This window comes from Podarcis cretensis (genome assembly GCF_951804945.1).
Source record: "Podarcis cretensis genome assembly, chromosome: 11".
NCBI lineage: Eukaryota > Metazoa > Chordata > Lepidosauria > Squamata > Lacertidae > Podarcis > Podarcis cretensis.
The window spans coordinates 57,766,362-57,793,142 of record NC_137180.1 but is presented as its reverse complement, the minus strand read 5'-3'; the positions used below and the strand labels follow the sequence as shown (position 1 = coordinate 57,793,142).

The 26,781-nt window shown below is 41.3% G+C and overlaps 1 protein-coding gene and 1 long non-coding RNA gene across 6 annotated transcripts in view; one reads left to right on the top strand and one right to left on the bottom strand.

Moving 5' to 3' along the window:
• ARK2N (arkadia (RNF111) N-terminal like PKA signaling regulator 2N) overlaps window positions 1-26,781 on the top strand; it is a 63,436-nt gene that overhangs the window by 431 nt on the left and 36,224 nt on the right. For 3 of the 5 annotated variants that reach the window (XM_079994983.1, XM_079994980.1, XM_079994984.1), the window contains exon 2: window positions 17,180-17,275. The gene's annotated coding sequence lies outside the window, so the exon portion shown is untranslated. Of the gene's footprint in view, window positions 1-5,531; window positions 5,604-17,179; window positions 17,276-24,561; window positions 24,700-26,781 lie in introns of those variants that run through there. The other 2 variants (XM_079994981.1, XM_079994982.1) reach the window with 2 other exon arrangements.
• On the bottom strand, window positions 7,626-13,890 carry LOC307226433. The gene is made up of 3 exons (XR_013843414.1): window positions 13,729-13,890; window positions 13,127-13,374; window positions 7,626-11,858 (listed from the first exon to the last, which is right to left on the bottom strand). It is a non-coding gene; the product is annotated as an uncharacterized lncRNA (long non-coding RNA).

The window sequence follows — 26,781 nt, the reverse complement described above, 5'->3', positions numbered from 1 at the left end:
CGCCTGGCAACGCTTCATCCAACCCCCCCCCCCAGGTTTAAAGAGAGGGGGCAGGTGGAGAGGAGGGCTGCTCTCTTTCAAACCCTCCCCCCCCCAATTCGTTCCTTGGTGGTCCCTTTGCCCCCCTCACCACCTCAAAAGAAACCAGCGCTTCTCCCCGGCCTATAGCTGTTTATTTGGGGGGGGGGGTGTTCGTGCGGGCCAAGGGGGTCAGGAGGCAGAGACACCCCCCCCCCTCTGCCTTGTCAGGTTTCCTTAAGAGGAGCTGGTTGGCATGGCCCTGTAATTCTGCACAAGGTTGAGAAATGTGGGGGTGGGGAAGGGAGTGTTAGGGCCAGGGTGTTTTTTTTTGGGGGGGGGTTGAGAAGGGAGGACTGCACCAGATGTAGAATTAACTAGCCGTGACTCTGCTGCTTCTCATCCGCTCCATGCCTAACCTTGAAATAGTGAAATGTCGAGGAAATAGTCTCATCTCCCCTCTTTTGTGTTTTCGTGGAAACTTAAGAAAGAAGGGGATGGGTGGCTTTTCCGTGAGTCAGTGCTTCTATGGGGTGATGGTTTTCTCACCTGTAGCACATTCTGCTCACCTGCTCTTTTTTTGCTTACCACCATGGACACACTGGCTGCCTCTAACTGCTTCCCCAACTTAAGTCTGTGCCTAAGGGACATCTTCTCAGAAGTTTATTCCTTTGGTTCCAATGGGATCTGTTAGTATATGCATTTAATGTGTATGATAAAGAAGTTGTTCTTGGTGGAAAGAGAAGGCCTAATAGAGTAGCTGAGGGACGCAGGTGGCGCTGTGGGTTAAAGCCTCAGCGCCTAGGGCTTGCCGATCGAAAGGTCGGCGGTTCGAATCCCTGCGGCGGGGTGCGCTCCTGCTGCTCGGTCCCAGCGCCTGCCAACCTAGCAGTTCGAAAGCACCTCCGGGTGCAAGTAGATAAATAGGGACCGCTTACCAGCGGGAAGGTAAACGGCGTTTCCGTGTGCGGCTCTGGCTCGCCAGAGCAGCGATGTCATGCTGGCCACGTGACCCGGAAGTGTCTCCGGACAGCGCTGGCCCCTTGCCTCTTAAGTGAGATGGGCGCACAACCCCAGAGTCTGTCAAGACTGGCCCGTATGGGCAGGGGTACCTTTACCTTTTACTAATAGAGTAGCTGTGAGAGATCAGAGGGGTGTGAAGTATAGATGGGGAACCTGGGCCTCTGAATTTTGTGACTTCAACTCCCATCAGATCCAGTTAGTATGGCCAGTGGTCGAGGGTGATAAGAGCTGTAGTCAAACAATACCTGGAGGTCCACAGAACCCTCCTGTGATAAATGAAAACCATGAGCCTCCTTCTATGTGGGTAACTTTGTAATATTTCTTTCATTTTGGAAAGAAGCAAGGATGCCTCCTTTTCTATTCACTAATGGAGCTTAATGTACTAGAGTGCACCTTTCTTCAGAAACAAGATTGCCGTGATATGTGTATGTAGTGGCAAGGGAGATAGAGTTTGCTTAGACACTCTATGGGTCTCCCTTGGGGCATGTTCAAATGCAGATGTATTGGCCAGGTTTGTACGACACTGTAAACCATAGTTTAATTTATACTGTGAATAAGGTGAATGGCCAACCTGGTATTTGCTGTTGAAATTACAGGCACTTTGTGGTACAAGTTCTTTTCATGGTACAAGTTCTCCAGTCAAACAATGAGTGGCAAGGCAAACAAACGGTGGTTCGTTTGGAGAAAGCAAACTATGAGTATGGGCTCGCACATGATGTGAAGCCTGCTTCTGCTTTGTTTCCTCCCTGGCGCACTGAAGGAAAGAGCTGGGGAGCAGTCAAGTGTGATCTTCGGAGCAGCAGGCATTAGAATCATAGAATCATAGAGTTGGAAGAGACCACAAGGGCCATCGAGTCCAACCCCCTGCCAAGCTTGCTGCTTGTTCACCGTAAACCGTTGTATATTTTAAACTCTGGTTTTAAGTGACATGCAGGCCAGGACATTCTTGTTCATCCATCCTAATCCACCTTTTTCAATTGAAAATTATTCCAGATTGGTTGTTAGTTGTTATTTCCTTTGCGGCATGGTGATCTGATCTGTACTGACCTCCTATCCCTTTATAAGGCTGCAAAGATATTAGGTGTTAAACCTTTTCCCCTTGCCCTCTTCTCTCCCTCCCTCTCCCCATTCCTTTGAATATTTTATCTGCCACTGTTAGCAAAGGTGGAAACAAGCCAGAGGTGTAACTGAAATACAACTGTCTGGCTTCAAGTAAAGAATTCCTTTCAGCTGGGTTAATGACAGTAAATGATAAATATAGCTGCTTTGAATTTCTGTGACCTGACACATTGCTCTAGTGAAGTTTAATTTGTAGATTTAGCAACTATTTTTGCAAGCCCTGTGGGCTGTTGAGTAATAATAGTGACTACTGTAGGTCACTTAATCAGAAGAATTTATAATGTTGGAGGACATCATTTTTTATGCTTAAAGCAAAATGTATGATGTTATTGATGAGCCCATAATTCAGCATCAACAAATCATTCAAAGCAAATGTTCTTCCCGCAATAGCCAGAGGACCAGTACACGCTTCTGTTTGTAGAATGTACACAAATTCAAATAAGAGTTTACTATTTTGCAAGTGACAACAAGCCAGATGTCCATGGACATTATGGGTTTTTTAACATTGGTGAGAGCTCTGATGTAACAGGACAGCAGGAATAGAGTGTGGATGGGCTTTTCTTGCAATAATTGTGGAAACCCAAATGTTACCTTGGTTTGATTATTATTTTTATATACTTAGCTCATTTTAAATTAGTTCAGAATTTAGATAGCATTCTAACATTTGCTGCTTTTCATTCACAAAGTGTAACATTCCATATTAAAGGGGCAAAATGTGCATACTTCAACAATGTCAATTTTCTTTTAGGAGCTGAATTAAGGAGTATAAGAATCTGTTCACTTGGTTAATAAGGTTTTCTTTTTTAAAAAATAGCTGTTGAATTCATATGCCGTTTCTCAGTATTCTTCTTTGAGCCCATTGAGCTTAGTTACAAGTTTGTTAACAAACATTGTTAATAACGCATGTTAAATGGTTGTTTAAATGTGTAACTACAATTGGAACATAAGGCATGCTGGTGGTGCTGTGGTCTAAACCACTGAGCTTAGGACTTGCTGATCAGAAAGTCAGCGGTTTGAATCCCTGGGATGGGGTGAGCTCCCATTGCTCTGTCCCAGCTCCTGCCAACCTAGCAGTTCGAAAGCACGTCAAAGTGCAAGTAGATAAATAGGTACCGCTCCGGCGGGAAGGTAAACGGCGTTTTTGTGCACTGCTCTGGTTCGCCAGAAGCGGCTTAGGCATGCTGGCCACATGACCCGGAAGCTGTATGCCGGCTCCCTCGGCCAGTAAAGCGAGATGAGCGCCGCAACCCCAGAGTCATCAGCCCCAGTAACGGCCCCTTTACCTTTACAATTGGAACCTAATTTACTTACTGGTAAACCTTTTGTTTTGTTTCTGGCTACGGTTGATTGAATGGAAGGGTAGTTAGGTTTCTGTGGTGTTTCTCCAGCATGGGTTCTCAAAATAACATGGACATATATACTGATTTTCCTTTCCAGCCAGAGACCCATTTTTTGCATTAAGAGTTGTCTAGAGCAGGGTGGTCCAACTTTTCACACCAAGTGGACCGCAAGAGTATTTCAATATAGGACTTGCGGGCCACACACTGCCCTGTTGCAAGGGGGAGGGGAAGGGAGGCCAAAATTTGATAACCCCCCCTTCTTGTGCTGCCTTCCAAAAGCTGGCTAAGTGAGGTGTTGGGCTTTGGGAAGGAGGTGTGAGGGCTCTGCCCTCTCACCTCCTTCCCAAAGCTGAGAAATTGCTAACCAGGCTTTGAGAAGGAGGCAGGAGCGCTCTAGGACCTTGTCAGAGTCCTCATGCCTTCTTCCCAAAACCAAGAGCCTTGCTTGACTTTCAGGAGCGATTTTTTGTAGAATGTGAGGAGCTGTTGTGGGAAGGAAGTCTGAACTATCTCTTCTGTATGAGTGGGACACCATGTGTAGTGCTTTATATTCTGATCTGTGACTACAGAATGTGGGTTAGAATCCCAAACGCATGTTTCATTTATACATATTTTCTCTTTCTGTTGGATTGACAGTCCCTAAGCTGTCACTTTCCCCTCTGTGGATAGGACTACAGCAGCAGCTAGTATGAAATGTTGTCTGATAGTGCTATTTCTACTATCCCCTAGTGCTTGAATGGTACTGGTTCATTTTCTCAAAAGTATTGCTGTTGTTTTTTAAAAACACATACTGTATGTAGGTGTGAATGTTGTTAATTAGCAAATGCTGTAGAGAAGGGGTAGTAGTAATCTGCCCTGCAGATGTTGCTGAACTACAACTCATCATCAATATCATCTCTTTATTTGCAGCCATCTGACCATTTAAATGTTTTATAACAACTAACAATTGACGATTAATAACATTAACAAAGATGCACATTAATGCAACTAAAAACACAGAATTATAATGCTTAGCCATCATAAGTGGTCTAATATGGATGGCCACATTCAAAAACTTTGCTGCTTGCCCTATGACTGACTTATTGGAGCCCTCAAGCAGACTGTAGATCAGACACCCCGAAACTCGGCCCTCCAGATGTTTTGGGACTACAATTCCCACCATCCCTGACCACTGGCCCTGTTAGCTAGGGATGACGGGAGTTGTAGTCCCAAAACATCTGGAGGGCTGAATTTGGGGATGCCTGCTGTAGATCCTTCCTAGCTTCTTGTTACAAGGGCAGCATTTATTGTTCATTTGTGGTTTTATTGTTTCTGCCTTCTAAAAAATTGAAAGGAATAGCATGAAACCTTTCTGAAGTATTGCAACTCTGGGGGATCCAGCTTGTGAGGACATTTTGAGTTCATTTGCTGTTGATGACAGGCTCTGAATAAAATAAGCTGCATAAAGGACAAATATATCTTGTTCTAATTGTGGGGTTCTTTCCTATGTACTTTAGTCTTTCCTAAAAGCAGCAGAAATATTTTTCTGTCTCAAGAGGGGAGTTCTCAACTGATATACAATATTCAAGAATGACTGAGCAATAAACTTGAGGAATACTCTCATGTTCTATAGCTGGAGGAGTTAATTAGTGTCTGTGTTTGGCTAGGTATAAGGATCAAAGAATTAACACTGAAATATAGAAGGCTGCTCAAATGTGTTAAACATAGCTGCAAAATTAGATCTGTATCATTGATTATGATAACTATGTTTTAATATTTTACCAAGATCGGTGGTGATGGATGTTGGATAACATGATCTGCAAAGCGCTTGTACTGTGTTGGAAGCACTTACGGAAATGTTTCAAAGTACATGTTTACTCTAGCCAATAAAATTGAAAAATATATTAAAGGTAAAGAGAAAATGAAGCTTTTTGCTGTCTTAGAGAATGTAAGCATTGCAAATAATGCTTCTTAAATGGTTTTGAAACCTGACAATTTTCGTCTTTGAATTATTTAAACCTCTGTCTCTTCAGGTTCTAATTATGGGACGCCTCATCCCACGCTGGCTAGTGAAATAAAAGAGAGAGGAACAGAATAGGTGTACCTTTAACCATCACTGCGAAAGTAGTTAACTGAAATGCTAAAAGTGGCATCTGAGGAAATGCAATTACACCTCAGTCCCTTCCTCCTTTTGTAGTGTTTCATTTTGCTTTTTTAAAGAGAGAATAAACATGTAAAGGCAATTTCCTCCCAAATGCCCATTTTTCTTTGCAAATATATGCCTTAGTTGCTATTTCTCTTAGCTGCTTGTAGAATGTGAACTTTTGAAGCAGAGAGACCAAGTATATGGTAAAAGGTCTTAGCTGTTCTGAGCAATATAACTGACTTGCTTGCAATATGTTGTTTATCTGTGGTCAATGATATGAGGAAGTTGTGTACCGAAAAGAGAAACTGATCCAGAGTGGATTTTTATTACTTGGCGACTTCAACTGTAATTTTATCAGCTCTTGTTAATGGTGCTAATTTCCTAGTAGTGTGTGTGCATGTGCTTTTTGGAGGATGGGATGAAGTGTGAAAAGGACATAGAGGAGAAGAAAAAATGGGATAATTGGCTATACTTACCTAGTTACGCTATTCAGAAGTCCCCAATTGCCCTTGTAATGTAGTTTTTATTACTTTAGATCAGAGGTTTTCAACCTTTTTGGGTCCACGGCTCCCTTGACCAACTACATTCTTTTTGCAGCACCCCTGTGGGGCTCAGGAGCCTAGTTATGTCACCCCTTGCCTGCAGAGCTGGTAGCCCCTCACCTTTTTTGAATGCCCTCCCTTGTGGAGTGTGCCTTCACCCTCCTCTCCTGTCCTTGGGAGTGCTTTGGGCAGCTACTGCTGCTGTCCCTGGTCTCTGAGCTGCCTCCCCTGACCCAAAGAGAGGTGCCTCCCACTGCCCCACAGGGGCCTGGGAAGCACCCCCTGGCTAGCCCCAGAGCCACCATTTTTCTGGAGAGCTGGAGAGCCAGGGCTGCTGGAACAAACAGCTGTGCAAGCCTTTTGGAGGCAGAGACATGAGAGGGCATCAGAGGAGGGAAGGAAAGAGGGACAGAGGCCAGTGTTGCGCACAGCACCCCTGACCATCATTCAAGGCACCCCAGGGTGCCACGGCACCCTGGTTGGAAACCACTTTTTTTATTTATAAACATCCCTGTATTTTATAGACTGGCATATAGCACTCAGTTTTCTGTTTAAAGGGTCCACATTTAGGAAGGTCTTCAACTAAGCTTTACTCAGAACAGACCTGTTGAATTTCATGGCCCTAGTTTAATCATGGGCTACGCTGAGTAAAACCTAGCTGACTGCCACCCCTAATTATTTAAGTGTAATTGCAAAAATAAATGACAGCGTTTAGGATTTCTTCCCTTCTTATTTTTGGATAGTGTTCAGTGTAGGGGAATAGGCAAAGTGTTTGATTTGGATATACCAGACCCAATTTCAGTTGTTTGCTATGTCATTAATTTCACTGGAGCCATTAGCTAACTCATAGCCAAGCATACCTCAAGAGGTTGTGAAGATAAAGAAAATTCTAGCTGTGCCACCTTGAGCTGAAAGAAAAGTGAGATAGATTTGTAACAAATTTGGGTGTAGGAAGAGTTAATGAACTTTCAGTTTTGGGTTTTTTAAAATATAGCAAACAGTAAACAACAACAACAACCACAAAGCAGGTGTGACAAGTCTTTGTGCAAAACTATAAAGTTGAAGAAATTAGTGGAAACGTGCATTAAATGTCTGGGTAAAAAATGGACAAATTTGCAGTACATCGGCATTTCTGAATTGGCAGCTTTCACTCTTACCGGTGCTGATTCCTGTGCTTTCCTGAAATGTCTAAATGAAGGGTGGTAGCTGGGGTAACAGCTGGCAGAGTCAGCTCCCCTGTGAAAGCCTTCCTCCACTTTGCACATCAGCAGCAAACACAGGATTGGGAATCCTGCAGTTACCACCAAACTTCTGGTTTAACAGAGTTTAATCAATAATATGCTTTTTCACTCATGCAACCCAACCCTGTGCATGCTTATGCAGTTGTAAGTCACAGAGTTCAGTCCCTAGAAAGGAAAGATAGTTGAAGTTGGGTTGTTGTTGTTTTTTTTTAAAAAAGTTTCAACTCCACTTCAGCAACCCCTCTGCCCACTTCAATTTAAGAGAGCTTTAGTATTGCTCTTTAGGGCTTAGATAAAACTAAGAATTAGAGTTGCTTGACTCCGTGGGTATCACTGCTATGAAATATCATCCCCAAGTATATTTATAGTGTGCTTTCAAAAGTGAACTAACGAAACCAGGTAAGAAAAAAACTTGCTAATGTCACTGTTTATCTATATTATTTATATTAGTGTGGCTTTTTTTAAAGAGTTCCACTACAGAAGCCCTATTTTTAATAGAACTATTCTCAGTGGTGACGGTGAGCTTCTGCTACAAATGTGATAGCAATAACACTGTAAACATCGTCTGTCTTAGAAGCAATCCAAGATACAATTTATTTTGGGATTAATAAATAAGATGATGCCTCTCATATCTGTTCCAGCATAAACAGAGTCACTATGCTAACTTTAAGGTTTAGATTGTGAATTTACAATACACATTTTCCTACGTCAGTTACAGACTGCAGCCTACCATTATAATCAAAAACTTCTAGACAATCTGTTGTATTCAGTAACTTGTTTTAAGGCATGTCTTCTAAAGATTAGTATGGCTTTCCTTTTTGAGAGGAAGTGGTCAAGTATGGTGAATCCCCATGTGTTTCTGTCTATTGTCATTTGCATTTGTTGCTTTATAGATACTGTGACTTTGGCTCAGTCCAATGTATTGTTTTAAATAGGAAATATCTTCTTTAAAAAAAAAATACATTGAAAAAATGGTGCAGACTGCTTTGTCTTGAAGTTAAGGTTAGCTGCCTTTAAGATCTGTATAAGAGTTACCGGTATGTGTCACTGGAAAGCTTGTGTGCTTCTTAATTTGATTGTCTGAGAATAACATGACAAAGACACTCTTATCAATTTTATTATACTAGCTCAGCAACAATAATCAAACTATGATCTCCATAGAAATGTTGTTTTGTAATATTAAAAAATATATACTGAAATTGTAAGTGGTGCAATTTGGGTATTTCTTTACAAAACATCTGAACTTCAGGGAACCTATTAATTCAAGATGTTACAGTAGGACTCGTTCTTCCACAATTACAGTTGTTGCCCAAAGCATACAGAAATGAAGTAATATGTGTGAATTTATTTTATAGCATTTGTGTTTCACCTTTCCTCCAAGGAGCTCAGGGCAACATGCATAGGGTAATCTCGTATCACAGTATCTCAGTCCATATTGGTAATCTTTGTCATTTCAGCCTGTAGCGGTAAATTAGGCTGAAAGCTAGTGTCTTGCCCAGAGTCACCCACTGAACATCATGGTTGAGTTTGCACATGGGCCTTCCTGATCTAACTCCCAACACACTGGGCCCCATTTAAGTTGCATGTTGAATTAAATGTCTATTTCCAAGGTTATTTGACTTTCCCTTTCTTAAAGGTTCATTGCTAGTTGCCATACACACTCCTAACTCAGGGATTTTTTAGGTGATGTTATCTACAGAGTTCTCTATCCAGGTCTGTGGTTAATTCTAATTTATGCTTGTATAAGATGCTTGTATAAATTTCACCAGTTTTCAATCCAGATTTTAGTGACCCAAAGGATAGAAAGTTTGTCTTTCCTCAAATGTTAGGGCCTGAAGGTTTTTTTATTTTTATTTCCAGAGCAGCATCTTTTAGATTTTAGTTGTCTTTCCTTTACTTACTGTGATAAGAAAAATCTGAGACATCTGTTTCTAAATGCTTACAAGCTTCTAATATGGAGGCTTACAAAGTAATGAGGGCAACCTTTGCAGAAAATGTATTAGCCCCCTTTGGCATTTTTGTTTGTTTGTTGCAACCAAGCAGTCTGTTCTTACTTGGCTGTGTTTCAAATGTATTCTTCCCAATTTTGTGTGTGCGTACTGCTTTGATACTACCCAGTTTGAAATGGCATTGTCTTGGGTGCTAGTGCAGCCGTCCTTCATTGGAACAAAAAGCGCATATTTCTCTATACTTTACTGATGGGAAGAGATAAGTGTGTTTGTTTTGGAAGACGTTCGTCTTGTTTTGTATCTGGGACTTACGTAATGGCTTTACCAGATGACTGACTGTGGGCTTGTAATTGAGTTTTATTTTATTTTATTAATGTTTTGCCAGTCCAGGGGGAAAGGGGTGGATAGGCAGTATAGTCTATCTTTTATGGGTGGAGAGACGATCATTGTTGTTACTGAAGGGTTGCTTTATGATACTGTTATTGTTCAAGTTCAAATAGTGAAGGTTAGTGTTATAGGAAGCTCTGAAATAACTCCTGGAGACTGGTCCTAAGGAGTCCATCTGAGAAAATGTTTTGGTATTTCCTGCCTCCTACTGGTCAGAGGGAAAAAGTACCCAATATAGTGTGGCACCTGCAGTAATTGCAGGAGGACAACTTTGCAGGTAAGAGCCTAAGTTGACCATTTCCTCAGTGTTCGAAAGTGGTCAGAATTATCCATGTTTTGGATAGTAAGGGGCCTGAAACCTGAACCAAGGAACTTTGGCTGAATCTACTCCAGTCTCTACTTCACAGATGCTACTGTGTTGTCTCAAACAGCTAAGTAATCTGTGCTTGCATCTACAGTGGTACCTCAGGTTAAGTACTTAATTCCTTCCGGAGGTCTGTACTTAACCTGAAACTGTTCTTAACCTGAAGCACCACTTTAGCTAATGGGGCTTCCTGCTGCTGCCACGCCACTGGAGCACGATTTCTGTTCTCATCCTGAAGCAAAGTTCTTAACCTGAAGCGTATGTAACCTGAAGCATATGTAACCCGAGGTACCACTGTACAAACATCTTTTAGTTTTACAAGACTATGGAATTCTAGAATGCAGTGGTGATACTTGTTTACATTTAGCAGGACTTCAGCGAAGTCTTGACAGTTCAGTTTCAATGAGGATTTTAAAATCATCTGCCGGTTTTCAACCCCCCCCCTTTATTTGCCAGTTTTACATAGCTTTTTCAATAATGTGTTCCCAGGAATAGCAGAGCCTGTGCTATAGGAAAAATTATTAAAGTCTCTGTTTTAATTTAGCCAGTGTGATGAATGGGGAAAGGGTATGGTTTTTCATGTGTTGTTTGAGAACAGAGTTTAATGCAAGTCAGCTCAATGCAGTCACCTCCATTAACTGCTGAAATTCAAAAGGTCAGTTCTTTGAGGGTGTTTAAGGCCATGGGCTTGAACTAGATCTTCTGTTTACATGAAGGACTTCTCTCACTTTTGATGGCAGTTGATGAGTGCTTAATGCTGCGCCACAGAATAAAAGCTGTAACCTTAAAAGCCTCCAATAGAAATTGTAGAAATACTGTGCAGTATGATTAAAGACACCTTTAAAAAAAATCTGTAGCCTGAAGAAACATCATGCATCACCTGTTGAATTGCTTATACAATTGTTCTTTGGACAAAATGCACCAACTGGTTTTGATCTTTTAGCACTCTACAAATTAAACTTGATTTAGAATTTTGAATTCAGGGATGTCCAGTTTTTAGTACCTTAACTAGGTACTAGACCACTGTTAGTGAAATTGTTATATCAGCTCAGTGATAAGGGTAAACATTGCTGAACCCTCTGAACTTTTAAAAATAGACTTAGAAGGTGTAATGTCTACTTCATTCACCTCATTGACTGTAACCCTTACCCTAATGGTGAGCATGTTTGGAATTATGTGACAGATTTTTTTCTTGTATCGTATTATCAAATTTCAGTTTTTTAAAAAAAGGAAAGGATAGATTTTAACAAGATCATGAGAACAGAAGCCAGAAATAAGCCTTCAGAGAGAACCTGTGGCCCTCAAGGTTTTGCTGGCTTACACTGATAACTCCCAGCGTTCCTGATCGTTGGCCATGCTATCTGGGACTAATGGGACTCATAATCCAACAACAATGGAGAGCCACAGGTTCTGCATCCATGACATAGGTTATATTTGGCTTGATTCTGTAATCCCATTGCTCTGGGTGGAATGCAATTCAATTCAAAGTTGAATGCTCTGTCTGAGCAAGCATACCAGCTTACCACATGGAGTAGTCCCCCTTCCTCTCCATGTTCTGTTCCAGGAGGTTTCCAAAGCCAATTTTGGGGTGGGCATGGGGAGGAAAGGAGGGAAAACCCAATTGCGTAAGTAGAAGCTTTTCACGGGACTGATGAATCCCACCCTCTGTTAGGTTGCTTTCTGTGGTTTGCTGATCCGATGACCCTCCTTTTCTTCTCCACTGGGGATTTAGAAGCCATCAAGATCATAACTGGAAACCAAAGAGAAATGACAGCTCTTTTTTTTGCTTCAACAAAGGCTCAAAGATTAGAATATAATAAGAATGAGCACATTGATTTACCATTCAGTTATCAGTAGGTGCAGTCATTTTGTAACATGCAATGAAATGCACCAGTTGAATGACTACCAGTTTGACACTTGGTTTATGAAAGCAGTTTATTTTCCTGAATCATCAGGAAAAACTTGTACTATCTTAAAGGATGCATGTGTGAAAAAACTGTGGAGCTGTTTATTCTTAACACACACAAAGACCCTGAACTGACAACCTACAACCGCAAGACACATGCAGTTATTTGTGGTATCTTTATACTGACAGGCAAATGTTTACTTATTTTATATTGCATATATTTACGTAAGTGTTTACCTGTCAGTTAGTAGCATTTCAGCTGTCAGAATTTCATGAGAATAATCCAGCACAAAGATACATAATTGCCCACTGCCATTCATTGAGACTTAACAGCCTGCAGATAAAATCTTAATAGTTTACAGCAGAAGGATTAGTATCATCAGGTATTGCCCTGAGGTGAAAGCTTATGCCATGCAACCCTGCTGCCACTTCAACTTAACAAGTCAAATACAATATCTGTAGGATATGACATCTATTAGCTGTAACCTTGCAAATGATCTCTCCAAATCTATGAATGCTACTTGTTGGAAATATTGAGCAGAATTCCTAAAATGTTGATTGAGGTATTGACTCCAGGAATGTAGACAGAGATGCTCAAATACCATTTTAGCAATATTTGGTGTCCTTAAAAGAGAACTGTTTTTACCCCAGAGATCTTAATAGTTTAATTGTCTAGACACTGACGTTGGGAGGGAGATGTCTTATGTTGCAATGTTAATATTTCAGAATTGTTCATGAGTTGGTTATTTGCAATACAGGAAATGCTTCATTTCATAGCTTCTGTAACAAAGGGCAAATAAATGCACCTCCCTATCACTGCATTTTTCCTCTTGAAGCTGCACTGCTTTTCCAGCCACAAAGTGGAATATCTCCATTGCATTGGTGTGATGTACTACATAGAATGCTTAACTTGGGCCAGGGAGATATGATTGATTGATTTTGATATGTTTGTGTGGCACAGAACACCCCAAGTTGACACAGAAAAAATAAGGAGTTATCAATGGCCACTTGTGTTCTATGTGGTGTTTCAAGGCTTAAATTCCACCCTAAATGACATTTATCAAACACAGATGTGTCAGCAGTTCCAAGAATAGGATTCCTTTCTTGCTTACCTTCATTCTTATTTGTGTACTCCCCTAAGCCCAAGGTAGATTGTCATATTGTGAGCCCTGTTGGATCAGTCTGATGGTTCAGCTAGTCCAGCATTTTGTTTCTGGGAGGTGTGCAGGCAAGATGTGAAGGCATTGACCCTCTCCTCCTGTACTTATCCCAGCATCTCTTACTCAGAGGTGTACACTCTCTGACATCCCGTTTAGCTGTTATGGCTGATATCTGTTGATAGACTCTTTCCTCCTTGATGCTAAGCAGTTGAATGGAAAAAATAAAACAAGAAGTACAATTTCACACTACAGACTCATAAGCAACTTGCAGTTTCACTGCCATGATATGTGGTAATGACCACAAGCTTAGATGGCTTCACATTAGAAATTAGAAATTCATCAAGAAGCGAAGGGGATCCTGAGTTATTTTAAGAGGTTTTCCCCCCTATCCACTCTCTCCATGTTGTTTGTCATTTAAAAACAAAAAAACCAACAAATGTCCCCCTACATCGTTGTTTTTCTAGATTTAAAAACTCCCAGGAAATATTGTTAAGCCTTTCCACATGGGTAAAACTCTTCAGACTCTTGATTATGTTAATTACCCCTTTCCTTACCTTTTCCAGTCGTATGATCTCTTTTTTGAGATGAAATAACTAGAATTGCCCACTGTGTTGCAAATGCAGTTGCATCATACCTTTTTTCTCAGCCTGTATTGAGTGTTTGACTAACTTGGCACAGTAGCTTGGGCTTTGAGCTTTTTATATTGTGCCCACGCCTTTTAGATTTTGGTTGGCAACACCCTATGCCATGCCAGTGGATATGATGGAACTTCCTTTTCTCCATGTTTGGGAGCATCCCCCAACCCCCCAGCGCAGATTAGAGGGGTTGCAAGAGTGAGGAGAGGAAAAGTTAAGTCTGTTTTAGCAAGTGGAAATCTGTTAATCCGCATTTACATTACTGCCCTATGTTTCCACCTTCTTAAACTTTTATTAAATATGTTGTAGCTTTCAAAATGCACAGGATGTTCTACAGACAGTAATAAATATGCTTCCCCTCCTCTTAGTGCTGGCTTGGGTATATTGTCTGCTGAGCACTAAATAGAAGCAGTCTGTTTTCTTAACCCTCATTTGTTTATGCAAAGCTAGCTGAAACAGTGCTCTAATTTCATCCTTTCATCTCTTGTTTCACTCATCATCTAGTTGGACAGAGTAGAGCCCACTGCGTCTAGGGTGGCTGCTCAGGCTAATTTATTAATTGTCTGGTGAAGTGCCAGAGTAATTTCCCAGAGCCTTTGGTAGAATGGGGGCAAAACATTTCCTTCCATAAAAACTTGATTTCTAAACTTAGTCTTCCTTAAACTAAAAACTCGTGAAATATTTTTTTTGAATGCGTGAAATGCTCTACTTGCACAGCATGTTCAGTGTGTCTTCTATAATAATCTTCAATCTACAGCATTAGAGAATTCTAATTGTAACACATATGCAGCATAAGTAATAGATCTATTAAAATTATAAGGCATATGCAATATTATTAATAGATCTGTTAATACTATCTATTAATCCTGCGACTGGGACTGTTTTCTGTCCATTTGTTGTGCTTGTTAATGAACAATCAGTCAATCAATCAATCAATCAATCAATCAAGGCAGCTTACAACATACAAAAAAATTACATTATTACAGACATAAGTACTCATAAACAAAAAATAAAACATCAAAAGGTACATAGCCAAATTTAACAATTTCCACATAAATCATAAGATCTAAAATAAAGATACAAAATAATAATAATATCAGTAACAGCAATAACCTCCCCCAAACAATACCTCAGCTCAATAATAGTCTGTTCAGCGACCTTTGCTTTTGAAGCTGGAGTCAGTTAGGTCACCACCCTCCCAGGCCAGGTGAATAAAAAGACCTGCACGGCCGGGAGCAGGTCTTCAGGACTCACAGCCAAGATGAAGCATTTCTCTCTGAATTAGTTTTGCTTGTCTTCAATGACAACAACATATAGCTAAATCAGACTGGTTACATATAACATCAAATAAAGAATGTTGATGAAGCAGTGGTCAATGGGAAATGCAGATACCAGTGAAGTGGGTAAGATTGGGGTAGGTGGTTTGATTGGGGAACTCAACCTTCCAAAAGGTCGTCTTCCACACCAACTTGACTCAGACTTAGTTTTTGAAGAAAAGAGGCTAGCTTTTGGTTTCTTTGTGTTGCAAGTAAGTTTAACGAGACATGAACGAAAGTATATACCTAGGTGATTTTGCTAGAATCCTGGCTTTGCAGCTGTGGCTGTAAAGAAAATTGAGGAAGAAAATGTGATGGAAGTATAAAATCATGGAGTGGAGATGCATCATTTTTGCTGCACCCCTCTATTGCATGGATAGTAGAACCTATGTCCTTCCAGATGTGGTTGAATTCCAGTTCCTCCCATCACTCTCAGCCAACATGGCCAGTGGTTGGGGATGAGCAAAATTATAAGCAGATGGACCACTGGACAACTGTTCAGTATGGTGAAATATTTCTTCACAGGAAGGTACTCTTTAGTACCCAGGGATGGTGGGACGGGACCCCACACACATAACCTACCCTACTTGAACTAGTCATCCTTACCATTTTTTGCTGTTCAGCATCAAGCAATGCAGATGTGGCTTGTCATCAAAACTCAGTGAGGCCTACTTGGAGAAGCTTGACAAGAAAACTCTTCTTACAGCATTCCAATTCCACCCCAGTACAGTACTTAAATTAGCACTCCTATTGTAACTCTCAAAACATTTAGTAAGTGCTAGACTTCAACTGAAATGTCTGGTTTCCTTCAAAGTTATGACCTAAAAAACAACACTATGAGCCTTTTTACCAGTTCAAACCTGCAGAAATACATTGAAAGAAAAATGAAGCCTTCGCTAACCATGGTCTGGTGCATCATTGTAATATATGTACATCTTTTTTGGAGTTAATTGTAGCCTTGCACAGGCGTTGACTGATTATCATCACGTGAGGTTGCTTGCTTTCGACCTTCCTCCGCCCAACATGTGCATAGTGGGGTTTGTGAGAGAGAGGCTGTTCTTTCCTTCATGAGGAGTGAATGGCTTTATATGAGTGAGAATGTTGGTTTTACATTCATAATGAAGCCTCTCAAAATTGGATGATTATTATTTACTTCCCATGAGGCATATTGATGTGATTTACAATATTGCATGTTGCATTTAGAAAAACAATTAAAAACTCTTAATTATACATACATACATACATACATACATAACATTAATTCAGATCCAGGACAAAAACCAACTGGGATAAAGATTGATGACAAATTACAGCAGTTGGTTTTAATTTGGAACCCTATTAGACATTCACTCATATAGTGACCAGAAGGTAAGAGAATGTTATCTGAAAATAGCAAAGATAGGTCTCAATACAAAGTTCAGTGATCACTGGTGTAAGAAAAATACATGGGTATGCCATTGTCTAAAGTTCATGCACTTGTCTTTTCTGCAGTCAAGAATTTGGCTGGACACATGTGAAAAGGCTGACTTTTGATTAAACATGTTCAGGGTTAAGTAGTGAATCTTGCAAAATTTCAGTCTGTGGTTGGTTACTGATGTGTCAGCAAAGAGAACTGGTCAGGCAGGCATTTACCACTGTCCCTTGTTAAATAAAATGACTAGACTTAAAAAAAAAACGGAGTGCTTTTCCTCATATTTAAATGTACAAATGGATGTTGTAATTGCACTTGTAATTCTAATGCAGCATACTCATAACCCAGAGAGAAGGTTAACTGTCAGCTTATGAGTAAGGAAAATGCATTTGTGTTCCTGCGCAATATACAGGCTTTGCAAAGGAGATAATCTTTAGGAGTATCTGCCATGCTTGTGGATATATACATACCTATAGGGAATTCTATATAATGAGAAGAACCTACTGATTCGGTTTCACCTTTCTTGAAAATTTTGTTGAATGATAAGAACCTGCTAAACTTTTGCTGGTTTTGTTTGTTTGTTTGTTTCGCTTCGTTTAAAAAAATATTTTTTTTACATGTGAGTTTTTGTTTGCTTTTGTAGTGAGTTTGGTGGTCAAAAACAGCCAGAATGACAACTTTGGGCACTCAAGTCTTCTGTCCGCAGAACAGGTGGGGCAGTGACAGCAGTAGCTGAAGGGTGAGTCCTTATCTTATACTCTTCATGTACAACAGCTCTTTTCATCATCTGAGCATGAGAAATAACAAGACAATCCATAATGTATCAATTTTATTAACTGTCATAGATAAGAGGCAGTTATCACATCAAATAACTACGCAGCAAAAAACTGAGCTTGTAAGTGGTAATTTCTCTCCTATTGCATATTAACTGTCAGATTGGATGAGCTGTATCCACATTGATACAGTCATACTCAGAGTAGACCCACTGAAAGTAATGGACATAAGTAACTTAGGTATGTTAATTCATATGGCTCTACTCAGAGTAGAAATTTGTTAACTACAACTCCATGTGTGCGAATTAAGCCTGAGACAAATGCTTCTTTGCTAGCCACTAGAAACACAAGTTGCTAAATTAACTACCCACTCTCACGTAGTTGAACTCTTCTGTGTGTTCTTTGACTAAATATTGTATAGAATCTTTTAAACTGTCTTAGCTTTAGCTATGTATGTCCAGTGTATGTGTTTTGCTGTAATTCATTGGTACAGCATGTGCTTTGCATGCAGCAGGTCAGAGTTCAAGAGCTGGGGAAATCTATCTGAAGCGTTAAAAAGCTAACGTCAGTCAGGGCAGACCACGGGTCAGAAAACCTCAGGCCAGGGGCCTGAAGTTTATTTGTGAGGAACCTTCTGTGGGCTGCATGCAGTGGCAGGTGTTACCAGAGGCAAAATGGGTAGAGTAGTGGATGTGACCTGGTATTTTTGCATTCCAGCCTTGCAAAAGTCATGGTTTTTACGCTTGCCCGCAACTCTCTATCCTCCACTTAGGCTGCAGATGTGTGGGATTGTGACATGTCACATGTCTTTGTTTACATTCTAGCACTGATTGTTGGAGTCTTGTGAGCAGAAATTGAGATACACTGTTCCGTTCTGTATAGCTTTTGCTTTTGCAGTTCTGTCTCCAAGGAAGAAAGACACAGAGAGAAGCCATGTTTTCTTTGTTATGCTACGTTTGATTTTGTGCACAATAAATTAGGCTTATATGTTACACCTCAAGGCTCAGCTTCTGTTTGGACTCCGCTAGTCGTGTGCTCATGTCCTTGGATATGGGTCACATCAGCCTGATGGGACACTGGAGTGATGAATCCCAGACAACGCTGCGTTGTGGGGAGGCACCGGCCTTGGTGTTATCACCCAAAAACATAGTCGCAGTTCAAGCACACAGTCTACTCAGGCAAAAACACTTGAGGAGGATGCAGAACGGGGGGGGGGGGTCAGGAGTGTGTGGCTTGAGAGATTCCTGGAGTACCTCATTTGAACGCTGGGCCTGAGGTTCTCCAACCAGTACAGACAATACTGACCTAGATAGATCAGTGGTCTGACTTTATATAAGGCACATTCCAGGGTTCCTAAATAAGCTGGAAACAGCTAGAGGTGAGAATGTTGTATTGAAGAGAAAAAAATGCTTAGATAAGCATTTATTTATTTTATAAAATGTATTTATTTCATCAAATCTGTTTTAGATAAACATGAAGCATAAGATTCCTTTTCATAAAGGGTGTGGATGCTGGGCTAATGAATTCCTAATTATACTACTCTCTATAAACCGGAGCTTGAATTAAAAAGATAACATTATGGCTGAATTTTTTCAGGGATAGAAATAAATGTTTTCTCGTATTCAGTTGCCTCTTCTTCTTTTTTTTTAAATATATTTTATTAAGGGTTTTCTTGTTTTACAGTGTAAGTGTAATGCCTCGTATTTTTTTTCCCCCCGTGTAACATTTTTACAAATCCATTTCATTTGTTGAGGCATTAGGGGGAGAAGAAAAAAGAAAAGAAAAAAAGAAGAAGAAAGGAGGGTGGAAGGAGGGGAGATGGATGGGGGTGGGGTGGGGTAGCGGTGTTTCTATTATGCTTAATGTATGTAGTTTGGTGTCAGCGTGCTTGTGTTGTTCACTTGTGTTCCTTTGGTGGTGAGAGAGGTTGGGGTTGGCCTAGGATGTGATTGTTTGTTTGTGATTGGCTGTGGTGATCTTTGTTTTCGTGTGTGAGTGAGGTGGGTGGGTGTTTTGGATCAAGTTAGCCAAATTGATTTGTATGCTGTTGGTGGATTATTGTCATTGTCCTGTTGGGCTGTGTATGTGATAAAGGGGAGCCATACCGGGGTGAAGGTGTCTTCTTCTGTTTGTCCCCGTGTCAGTTTCAGTTTGTTAGTTGATTTTTCTAGTAGGGCTGTTTCCCATACTATTTGGTACCATTGGTCCATGCTTACTCCTGACAGGTCTCTCCAGTGTCTGGTTATGGTGTTTCTGGCTGCTGAAAGTAGGTGGGTTATCAGTTCTTTGTGGAGTAAATGGGCATTGTTGTCTTGGAAGATGTTTAGTAGGGCCAATTCTGGGGTGAAGTCTAATACTTGCTTTGTTATTTTACATATTTCTTGCATGGCTGTTGTCCAGAATAGTTGGATTTTGGGACACTCCCATCACATGTGGAGGTATGTGCCTGTGGAGGTGCACCCTCTCCAGCATTTTGGTGAGGTTCCTGGGTGTATTAGCGCTAGTTTCCTTGGTGTTAGGTACCACCTGTAGGTGAGTTTCAGTGTGAGTTCTTTTCTTTTCGTTGATATGGATTTAAAGGGGGGTTTAGACAACATTCTGGTCCATTGAGTGGGGTTAATCTCATAGCCTATGTCATTCTCCCATTGTTTTTTGATTGCGTCTAGGGGATTTGCGGGATTTTGGAGTAGTATTTTGTATATTGCGGATACTGTCCCTTTACCATTTCCCTTTGTTGTTAGGAGGAGGTTTTCAAAGGTTGTCAGGGGCCTAGTTGCTGCTGATTTTACTGTTGGGTTGTTTAAGAGGGCATGTAGTTGGTGTTGTGTTAACCAGGGCATTTGGGTGTCTTCTAGTTTGTCTTGTATTTCTTGTGTTGACAAGGGTTTGTTATTTTTATAAAAGTCTATTAGGCGATATAAGCCTTTGGTTCGCCAGGCTTTTATCTGGAGGTTTTGTGCTGCATGGTGGAATAATGGGCGGTACGCCAGGGGGATTAGTGGGGATGGGGTTGGGGATAGTTTGCCTATTTGTGTTTTCCATGCTTTGAGCATGGTCTGTGTGTACCTGTTAAGTGTTGTGGGAATTTTCTTTAGTTTGTTTGGGAGGAGTGGGTATGTTGTGGTGCAGGTATTTTCAATTGTGTCCCTCTCTAGGTGTACCCATTGTTTTGTCTCATCTTCTAGTATGTATGGAATTATATGACGTATTTGGTTGGCAATGTAATATGCTTCTATGTTGGGGATTCCCCATCCTCCTTCTGAGGTGGGGAGGTGCAGGTATTTGGGGCTTATTCTTGGTTTTTTATGTGAGAAGATGAAAGAGTGTAGTTTTCTCTGCCAACTGCGGAGTTGGGTTGAGGGGATCCAGATTGGGAGGGTTTGGAATAGGTAGGTTAGTTTTGGGAGTGTGATCATTTTGATCATGGCTATTTTGTCTGAGAGAGTGAAATTCGTGTTATTCCATCTCTTTAGGTCTTTGTTAATTTGCCGCCACAGGGGCTTGTAGTTGTGGAGGTACAATTTGTTGAGGTTTCTGGTTATTTGTACCCCTAGGTATCTGAACTTGGTGTGACAGAGTTTTATTTTGGTGACCTTCGTGAGCTCTTTTTGGGTGTGAGGAGGGGTGTTGAAGCACATAGCTTCTGACTTTGTAAAATTTACCTGTAGGCCCGACACCATTGCAAATTTGTTGAGTTCTCTGATTAGGGAGGTTGCTGTGCTTATGGGGTCTGGTGTTGTCACCATTAGGTCATCTGCAAAGAGCCCTAATTTATAGGTTCTGCCTTTTATTTCCACTCCCTTGATGTCTGTGGCTGCTCGGATGCGGATTGCTAAGGGTTCCAGAGCCAGGATAAATAAGAAGGGAGACAGTGGGCATCCTTGTTTCGTGCCTCTTTGGATAGCTATAGTATTAGAATCCATATTGTTAATTCTGCATTTTGCTGAGGCTTGGGAGTATATTTGTTTGAGGATTTGTAGGAAGTTGGGGCCAAATTTCATGTTAGTACTGCTAATATGTATTTCCACTCTAAGCAATCAAAGGCTTTGAGGATGTCTAGGGACATAATTGTCAATGGGAGTTTCGTTGCCTTGCTGTGTTCGATCAGGTTCAGTAGTTTCCTGATGGGGTCTGTTATATTGCGGCCAGGGACAAAGCCAGTCTGGTCTGGGGCTATTAACTTGTGTAGGAAGATTTTTAGGCGGTTGGCCAAGATTGATGTGAATATCTTGTAGTCTTGGTTTATTAATGAGATTGGGCGGTATGATTCTACTTTGAGGCTGTCTTTTAGTGGTTTTGGGATGGAGACTATTTTGGAGTGGGTCCAGGTTTTGGGGATGGGGCCCCCTTTTATGATGTCGTTGAATAGGCGGGTCATGTAGGGCATCGAGGGTTCTTTGAATTTCCTATAGAATTCTGCTGTGAAGCCGTCTGGGCCTGGGGCTTTGTGTGGTTTCAGGTTTTTGAGGACCACATCTATTTCCTCTGGGGTGATAGGGCTGTCCATGAATTCCTGTTCCTCATCAGTTAGGGTAGGCATGGTCAGTCCTGCTAGAAATGTTCTGATTTCCTTCTCTGGTGGGTTATGGGAGGTGTATAGGTTGGAGTAGAATTCTGCAAATTCTGAGGTTATTTCTTCAGGGGAGGATGTTATGTTGCCGTCTTTTTTGGTGATGCAGTGTATTCTTGTTTTGAGTGCTTTTTTCCTACATCTATTTGCTAGTAATCTGGAGTTTTTCCCTCCATATTCATAGAAACGTTGTTTAGAATATAGAATGCTGATCATTGTTTTGTTAATTTCTAGGGAGTCTAGTTCTCTCCTTTTTTGTTCTATAAGTTTGAGGAGTTTTTTAGATCCTGTTTGTTTGTAGCGTGTTGAGAGGGCTGTGATGTCTTGTTCTATTTTGCTAATTTTTGAGGAGGTTTGTTTTTTAAGGAATGTTTTCTCTTTTATGCAAGCTCCTCTGGTGACCGCTTTCATTGTGTCCCATAGGAGGGGGGTTGTTATATTGTCTACATCGTTTTCCTTGAAGTAGTTTTGGAGGGTTTTTGTGAGACTCTCTCTAATTTGTTTGTTTGTAGTTAGGATGGGACTGAAGGACCATGATGGGGTGGTTTGTGTTCCTTCTCCTATTTTAACGATGACTTCTACTGGGGCGTGATCTGTGATTTTAATGTTACCGATGTTTGTTGATTCCACTGAGGGGATCAGACCCTGTGTGAGTAGAATGCTGTCCAGTCTGGACACTGTATCATGACGTCCCGATTGGAATGTATGGCTGATGTCTCCCGGGTTTTGCTCACTCCAAATGTCGTAGAGACCCCTGTTTTTTAGCATTTTTAGTAACTTGTAAGAGTTCCTAGTTGTTGGGGGTTTCCTTCGGAGGAAGGTTGCCCATGGGGTTGTAGGGTGGATATCTTTCAGGGATATACCTTTCATATTTAGATGGAGGTCCCCTCCTAGGATTGCTTCCCCTTCAGAGAAGGAGAGGAATTTGTTTAGTGTCTTCTGGAAGAATTCTAATTGTTTCGCGTTTGGGGCATATATGGAGGGGTTAGCAGGTAGAGATGCAAGAGATTAGAGGGGTGGGGCCAGGGAAAATATGTGTTTAGGAGGGGGTTGTATATACCCAAAAAGGGTATTGGGGTCCGGTTAAGGTGGAGGTTGGGGTTGGGGGTGCGCTCAGAAACAGAGACAGACAAATAGGCTATATGTAAAGGGTGGAGGGAGAAAAAGGAAGAAGAAGAAAGAAAGAAGAAGGGGGGAGACGGGGGGGGGAGAGGGGAGATTGGAGTAAAAGAGAAGAGAGAGAGAGAGACAAAAAGAGAGTTGAAAGAGAGAGGAGAGATAGTACAGTAATATCGGCGGTATTAGATTGCCGCAGTAGTTTTAGCTATAGTATGAGGGGGGCAAAGTAGGATATGGTGATATGAATGTGTGTATGTGTTTCCTTTAGGGGAAGGGGGGGGGATGAAGAGAGGGAGGAGGAAGGGAAAAGGAGAGGAGGAGGGGGAAGGGTGGGAAAAGGAGGGAGAAGAAAAGAGAGGGGGAGAGAAGGGAGGGTGAGGGAGGGTGAGCTGTGGCAATGGTATGGGGGGGACGTCTTATTTTAAAAGAGGGGGTGGGGGAAAGTGCTCCCCCCTCAAAAACAAGCTGACGAAGAGGCTAAAAAGGGGGTGTTGATTTTAAAAGATAAAGGGGATAGAGAACAAAATTGGGGATGGAGAAAGGTGGGATAAAAGGAAAAAATAAAGGGGGTGAAGGGAGAGAGAGAGGAGAGAAAAAAGGGAGAGAAAAATAAACGGGGGGGAGTATCAATAGCAATAGCAGTGATATGGAGGAAATTTTTGTTTAAAAAGAGAGTGGTGGTCGTGGATGGGGGTGAAAGATCCCCCCCTCAAGAACAAGCTAACAAATAGAATAGAAATAGAAATAGAATAGAGGGGGGGGGGTTGTGTTTTTTTAATATATATAAAAAAAGAAACCTATTTCCCCCTTATTATTATTATTATTTTCTGTTTGAAAAAAGTAAGGGTGGCTGCTGCAGCAGTGGCCCCTCTTTTAAAAAGAAAAATGATCAAAGTAGTTATATGGGGGGGGGGGGAATAAAAAAAGGACTTCTTTTTTAACAAAAAAAAAAGGGAGAGGGGGAGGAAGGGGATAAAAAAGGATATATATATATATTTTTAAAAAAAGGGGGGGAAGAGGGTAGTTTCTTCCTTTCTGCGATCTCCTTTGTCATGCGGTTTTCCTCTGTTTTCCGGAGGGGTAGGCTCCCGTCGGCTCAGCCACGTGTTTTTTCGGAGCCTGTTTTTTCGGAGCCGTGCTCACCTACCTCTCCTCTTCTTTCCCGTCGGCAGAGATGGGGGGCAGCAGCTGTAAAGTTGGGGCTCTTTTTTCTTTCTTTCCTTTTCTCCTTCGTTCCCCCTTTTCTCTTCTTTTTCTCCCTCTCTGCGTTGGCCGCACTGTCCTCCTGGTTTTGGAGCTCCTCTTAGCTGTTGGGGGGGGTGGTCGGGTGCCTTTCCGGGTGCCTTTCCGGCTCAATCTCAGTCCTGGGGGGGGGTGTTTTGGCTCCTTTGATGGACCCCCGGGCACCCCCAATTCCTCTCTGCTGGCAGTGCTGGCGGCAGCAGTCCTGGGAGTCCGGGAGTTGGCCAGATAGAGCCTTTTACTTTGGCTGGCTTCAGGAGCTCTTTTCTGCTGTTCCAGTTGCCTCTTCTTATACTGTTTCCTCTGCCAGATCTCACAAGTTTATCTGGGTCAGTCTAGGCCAGTACTTGTAAACGAGACCATAAAGAAGAACCTGAATGTTGCATGAAGTAATGATATCAGTGCACCGTGAGAGGCACGTTTACTTCTAAGCAAGTACTTAGCTTGTCTTCTTGCATAGTAAGCGAGCAACATACTTCTGTTTATAAATGAGAAGTCTGAAGAACATGCCCCTTAATACTTTTTATAGTTAATGGCTAAGTAAATACTCTTTGCAGGGATTTGTATTGCAAACAACAACTCCTGTCATAAAGATATTCACTGAAAGTGATTATTGTTTCATATTCTCTCTATATTTCTCTTTCACTCTGTGATGAAGTGATCCTTTCCATGTAGCTAGTTTTAGAAATACAGTAATACAGTGGTACCTCTGGTTACGTACTTAATTCGTTCCGGAGGTCTGTTCTTAACCTGAAACTGTTCTTAACCTGAAGCACCACTTTAGCTAATGGGGCCTCCCACTGCTGCCGTGCCGCCGCGCGATTTTTGTTCTCATCCTGAAGCAAAGTTCTTAACCCGAGGTATTATTTCTGGGTTAGCGGAGTCTGTAACCTGAAGCGTCTGTAACCTGAAGCGTATTTAACCCGAGGTACCACTGTAATTGTAAAATAATTTACAATTGGCATCCTCAGTGAAGTAAATTTGTAGCTTTCCTGTGTGTATTTTTCTTACACTGTTGCTAAGTGTAAAGCAGCTGATTTTCATGCCAAAGGCCTCCTTTCAATCCCTGCTATCTTGAGGTATGGCTAGGTGAGACTTCTGTCTGAAACATTGCAGAGTTGCTGCCAGTTATTGCCAGTTATATACTGAGGTAGATGAACTGTTGGTCTGACTTGGTATAAAGCCTTTTCCTAGGTCGGTTCAGACTTGTGTAAGAGGTAGGCAGCCTTGGCCCTCTTTTCAGCTCAACCTTTAAACTTGTTTATGTCCCACTAAAACCAGAGGGGCTTCTGTGTAATGTTTAAGTATCTCTAGATAGTGACATTTGCCATTTTCCACCTATGAATTATCTCTAGTCTGGTTTAAATAGCTATCCCTAGTAAGCACATATTGTATAAATATAACTGAAGCACTTTCATTCAGCATAGCTGTGCTTGAGTACATCTGGAGAGTCATATATATACACATGACATGCAGAATCCTAAGAATCGCTTCACATTTTTTCACATGTTTTTAAAGTAGGCTGCTATCTACTTTAAAACACCTTTCCTGTGGAATTTCCCTGTATCTTAAGGTGATCGTTTCTATAACACTTCTCATTGTTCAAAGTGATTCATTTCCTCTATGTTTATCATCTGAGAACTTTAAACTCCCAGCCAGCCAGGGAAGGTGATCACAACTTTAGTGTCCCACAACCAGGACTTTGTCCACTGAGCCACTAATGTTGGAAGAGCAATGCATTTGTTTGAGACTGGGGGACAGGACAGGGGACATGTGGACAGAATTATTTAGCATCGTGCCACTTCTCTCTGAAAAAAAGTACCTGTATTGCTTTGTAAGTATTACATTTTTCTGCACCTGAATTTAAACTGTAAGAAGCACACTTGACCACTTTAAAGAGACCGTCATTGTGGAGAAACATTTTATCAAGTGGGCAGTACTGGCATAGAAGGCTCAAAATCCAGAAGGTGGTCCCAAACCAGTGGACATTTCTTTGGACAGAAATGATACTAATAGTAAAAGTGTACGGTATTAAAACCTATGAAATCTGACCATGGAAACCAAATATCTAAAAGGTTAGCTAAAGAAATCGATACAGTGGTACCTTGCAAGACGAATGCCTCGTAAGACGAAAAACTGACAAGACGAAAGAGTTTTTCGTTTTTGGAGTTGCTTCGCAAGACGAATTTCCCTATGGGCTTGCTTCGTAAGACGAAAACGTCTTGCAAGTTTGTTTCCTTTTTCTTAAAACTGTGCATTCAGGGGGTGCAGTTGCGACTTGACTTCGAGGAGCAACTCATAGCACGCGGTGTGGTAGCCTTTTTTGAGGTTTTTGAAGACTTTGGTGATTTTTGAAGCTTTTCCAAAATCCGTGCTTCGCAAGACGAAAAAATCGCAAGACGAAAAAACTCGCAGAACGAATTAATTTCGTCTTGCAAGGTACCACTGTAAATAGATAAAGAAAAATATTAATGTAGCCACAGAAAGACATGAGTTGGGATGCAGACCTATGTTAACTATTTGATAGAATATGAAGATTAA